This window comes from Triticum aestivum, chromosome 2B (genome assembly GCF_018294505.1).
Source record: "Triticum aestivum cultivar Chinese Spring chromosome 2B, IWGSC CS RefSeq v2.1, whole genome shotgun sequence".
NCBI classification, from domain to species: Eukaryota; Viridiplantae; Streptophyta; class Magnoliopsida; order Poales; family Poaceae; genus Triticum; species Triticum aestivum.
In genome coordinates, this window is record NC_057798.1 from 676,561,697 (window position 1) to 676,567,197 (window position 5,501).

Below are 5,501 nucleotides of genomic sequence, written 5' to 3' on the forward strand. Positions count from 1 at the left end.
CTCCTGGCTCAGTTCTTCAGGATCACCAAGGCTGCTACCAGAATCTTCACCTTCAGATTCAGACACTACCTTGGCCTTCAGAGCGTGTGATCTGCCATAGCTCGGACCATAGAGATCTATCTTCTCAGCAAGTTGGAACTCATGAGTGTTTAGCCTTTCAAGGATATTAGTGGGATCAAGTGACTTGTAGTCTCCACGTTCTTGTATCATCAGTGCCACAGTATCAAATGAGGAATCAAGCGATCTCAGCAATTTCTTCACCACCTCATGGTCGGTGATGTCAGTGGCACCAAGTGCTTGAAGCTCATTTGAGATGTTAGTGAGGCGATCGAAGCTCTGTTGTACATTCTCATTGTCGAGTCTTTTGAAGCGGTTGAAGAGATTGCGAAGAACGTCAACCCAAGAGTCACGCTGTGTTGAGACTCCTTCATTTACTTTGGACAGCCTATCCCAGATAAGCTTAGCAGTTTCCAAAGCACTCACTCTGCCATACTGCCCTTTACTCAGATGGCCACATATGATGTTCTTCGCTTGAGAATCGAGTTGCTTGAATCTCTTCACATCAGCAGCACTCACAGAAGGTGTGACAAAGGGAACACCATTTTCCACAACATACTAGAGATTGTTATCAATTGCCTCAAGATGCATTCGCACCTTATTCTTTCAGTAGGGGTAGTCCGTCCCATCGAAGGTAGGACACCCAGCAGAGATCTTGATCATACCTGCGGTCGATATAACTAAAACTATAGGCGGTTAAACCAAAATCACACAGAACACGGGAGTACCTTGCTCTGATACCAATTGAAAGTGCGTTATATCGACTAGACGGGGGTGAATAGGTGATTTTTATGAATTCTTCACTGAGGATTTTCAGGGTGAGGAAATTCCTAAGCGAAGAACTACTTGCAGCGGAATAAGTACTCATATGCAAACATAACAGAACATAAGCATGGTTATCATGATGAAATGAAACAAGCACGGAGTACAGAAAGCGTAAACACATGATAAACAGGATTAAGACAAACAGACTGAAAAAATTAAACCGAGGAAATTGAGAAAGTCTTCAGACAAAGTCTTCAAACATATATGAACAAGCACACAACACAGTAATGAGAAAATGGAAGAGTTGAGGAAATAGAACCAGTTGGCTTGGTGAAGACAATGATTTGATTGACCAGTTCCAACTGTTGTGACAGTCGTACGTCTGGTTGGAATGGCTAGGTATTTAAACCTGAGGACTCACAGTCCCAGACACACAGTCCTCACCATATTCTCCTTCAGCTAAGGTCACACAAACCTCGCCCAATCACTCGTGGTAAGTCTTCAGGTGACTTCCAAACCTTAATAAACTCGGTCACTCGGTGATCCACAATTTCCTCTTGGATGCTCAGACCATGACACCTAACCGTCTGGAAGATGCACAGTCTTCAAAGGTAACAAGCATCGGATCCACGCAGGATCAATCTCTTCAGTGATGCTCAATCACTTTGGTTTTGAAGGTGTTTGGGTTTGGGTTTCCTCACTTGATGATTTTCACTCAAAGTCCTCGGAGGATGGGATGCTCTCAAATGACAAGTGTCAGTTTCTCTCGGAGCAGCCAACCAGCTAGTGATTGTAGGGCACGGCAATTTATAGCCTAGGGAGCAGCCCGACATGGTAAGACATAAATGCCCTTCAATGATATGACCGTTAGGTGGGTAAGATATTTTGGGACAGCTGGCGCATAGCACAGCAATGATCGGAAATTTGACTATCAAATTCCTCAGGACTATCATGTTCCTCACCTATAGGCAATCCGCACTGGCGAATTCCTAACTCCTCAGTCAGAACAAATTCCTCAGAGACCAGAAGAACTTCGTCTCTGTCACTGAAGAAATTGACTGAGCTGTATGAGATTTCCAATGGCTTCACTCGAAGGGATTGGTAGGTGTAGGATTTTGAGATAAGCATCACTTGGAAATTTTTCCTTGGTATTTCCTTGACCCCCTTTAACAGTATGGTGTTTTCTATGACTCAAGAAAGAGAAAAATGAAACTACGAAAACAAAAGGCTTCACGCTTCATGTTCCTCGTATGAATACCAACTCTTCATGGTTACACCAATTTCTTCACTTTCAAAGTCTTCAGAAAGTCTTAAGAAATCCAAAGTCTTCAGTCGAAGACATTCATTTTTAGGGGTCAACTTTCTCTGTAAATATCAAACTCATAGACTTACAGACCTGTGTACACTCACAAACGCATCAGCCCCTTAACTTATAAGTCTTCAATACACGAAAATCACTAAGGGGCACTAGATGCACTTACACTATGCATAAGGTATCACAAATTAATCACTCCTCCCCCCTACCCCCAACTTTAGAATAGGTTGGCCGTTAGAAACTCTCCTCATGAGATCCAAGCGTGGAGTCGACCTGAACTTCCTAGCTCTGAGGAGCTAAAATCCGACATCCCATAACCTCCTTGATAAAAAATTCAGAGGATTTCTATCCGAGATATTTGAGTAACGTGAAGTTGAAAGAAATTATTGTCGATATGACATCGCCACGTGAAAAATACATGTTTGTTTCTCCCCTAATCTCCTCGTCATCTCCATTCAGATCCCTCTTCCTAGGAGTTCTTCTACTTCCTTCTAATAGAAGAAACCCTCTTTGTCATCCCCTCGCACCCCTTCGTCGCTCACATCTTCGTCCTCACTAGTGGCATGCTCCTTCCCACTGCCCCTGTCCTCGCCCATTGCCAACTATCTGCCAAGTCACCGTCATCTTATCCATTGGACCCTCTTCCTCTCTGGCGGTCACGGCCAGGAAGAAGCTACATGGCACCGACATCGCCCTTCTTTTTGTCGACCTGCTCCTAGCCCGCCCTGTTCGTCACCTCAATGCCCGGAGGAGGCACCATGGAGTGCCTATGTTGGGGCCCACATGTCTCCCCTGTCCCTCTACTATGGCAAGTCTTCGTCATCTAAAAAAATCGTCTCCTAGTTTTGTGTAGATTTTTTGGAGTTCAGAAAGGATCATGAAATCACTGACATGTAAACATGCAAATCTACACTCTGACCGAATATTATACAGCATTCCAAATTTTACAGAGTATTGCATGAAATGTAAGAAATGTATATGTAAACTTCAAAAGTCATGGATACATCTTAGATGGAAAATGTTGCCCGATAGATATATTCCCAAACAACATCACCCACGCTCCCCTAGCATAACTTGTCATGGCGGGATCGGACTACAAAAGCACCCCTATGTCTCAAAGGAACCTTGGTGTCCTGATATGTTGATAACTGAACATATTCCGCGCACGAGGAGTTGTGGGGTGGGGCGAGGGATTGTCTTGTTCCCCCAAGCGAGTAGATGGAGTATTGCCGCAGTTGCCTCTCCATCGTCGGACCGAGCCAGTCTGTTCAAATCACAAGATGAGAAAACAAATCGGCAGTTAATTGTTAGTGAATGTCTTATTGCATAAACAAAATTTGCTCATAGTTACAAATGGCATTTGCCATTTTTGTTTTTAGATGAGTGGATCAGATTTGGATTTTAGAAAATTAGCGCGACAGTGGAAGTCTATTGACAATCCTTGCAGTGTTTTTGCTTCACGCAAAGAACCCATGCTTTTCCTCATCCGCCGCGTCAGCGGAGTAAAAAGCATAAAATCACCACAATTACGACAATGATATCGTTTGCCACAACTTTTCAAAGAATTAACAGAATGCACCGAACTCAACTCTAATCTTTTGTAGAAAACATGGATTGTGTTGTATTAATTTTTGAAGCCCCGTACCCCCCATGTTGCCTCCCCGAGCGGGGCGACCGGCGCGGCCTTTCCTTCCCTCGCCGCCTAAGCCCCCTCCCACCTCCCCTCATGCCGCTGTTGTCGGCTGGCGCGGTCGGGCGCTTACCCGCGCGGCGCTGTTGTGGCCGGCAGTGGCGGGCCCCTTCTTCTTCATGACGAGGATGCCGGCTCGGGCGGGCGTCTCCGGCGGCGCTGTGGTTCGGCTGGTGGTGCTCCGGTGCATGTCGGACGGTGGGAGTGGCGACGGCGCGACCCCTTGGCGGCGGCGGCGGGGGTTGGCCGGCAGCACCGAGAAAGCCCAGATCTGGGCCCTTTGGGCCTGATCTGGGTCATGGCGGGCCGTCCTGGACTCCTGCAGGCCGCCTCCGGCTGGAGCGGGCGAACTACAGGCGACGGGGGCGGCGGCTAATGTGCTGCGTCTGCTGCAGCGCGGTGACAGGAGCTTAGCGGGCCCAATCTGGGCCTGGCCGGGCAGTTGGCCTCGTGTGCTCCTGCTGCTGCGTCCGGTCTGCTACCGCCTGAGCTGGTGGAGGTTGTCCCCTCCCACGTGGTTGCGGTACTGCCGGGCCCTGTCAACGGTGGCTTCATTTTGGTCCGGCCGGCCTTGCAGCATCTGTTGTGGTGAGACGACGGTAGTGTCTTCGTGACTGTGGTGGCGCATGTTGGCAGACGAAAGGCAAGGTGGAGCCAGCGGTTGGTCCTGGGTTGTGGGTATGAGGGGTCGGGAGAAATCCCTATCGGGTCTGGTCGGCACCGGCGCAGTGACGCCTGTGTGCGTCGCCATCTTTCTTAAAGGGCGTCGGGAGTCCCCCTCCACCGATTCCCTTCGTGTACCGGGAGAAATCCTATGATTCGTCCGGGTAGCAACGTCGTCATCGTCACACTCCTTCTTAAAGGTTTTGCTTGGTACGCGGCAATTTAGGGGCATAGGAGTGTGGTGGAATTCTCCGGAGGGCGCAACGGTTGCGGGATACTACATCTTTCGTTGATCCGGTGCTTCTGGCATTTTTTCTCTTATTTTTTCCTTTTCGGCATGATTGTGTTGTTTGCCTCAGTGTTGGACTCTATGGTGTGTCGGATGGTTGCTATATTAATATAGTGGGATGAAAGCCTATTTCAAGAGAGTATTAAATTTTTAAAAAGTGGTGGCAAATGGTATTTGCTGCACAATTGTGGTGTTTTATGCTTTTTACTCGCTGTTGACAAGCTTTGCCGTGGAGATCTATGTCTGAACAGCGCATGATGAGCCGTTGGGACTGTACGACGGCTGATACATGTCAATTAAAACAACGAAATGCCGTGGAGCTAGACATCCACCAGTGAACGGCGATGATCACAATCTAGAGCCGGGCGACTCAAATCCTCCTCATACGTTTGTGCAGTCAGTAACTGTAAAAAAAAATCCAACTCAAACGGACGTCTCAAACCGGTCTTAAACACACGGGCGACCGGCATCCTTCATATCTAGCCCAAATATGAAACGGATATGAGTAGGCCCGGGTGCGATCAGGCGCGTTCGTCATGTCGGACCCGACCCATGTTGACCCACCCAATCCTACATATAATCATCCGCATTTGTTTACCGGACCAAACTTAGCCATTCCACCCCTTCCCTCTACTCCACTCCACCCCCAAGCTCCCGTCCGGAGATCTCCGGCCTTCTCTGGCATGGCGGGCAGTGGATCTGAGTCCTACACCTTCAGATCC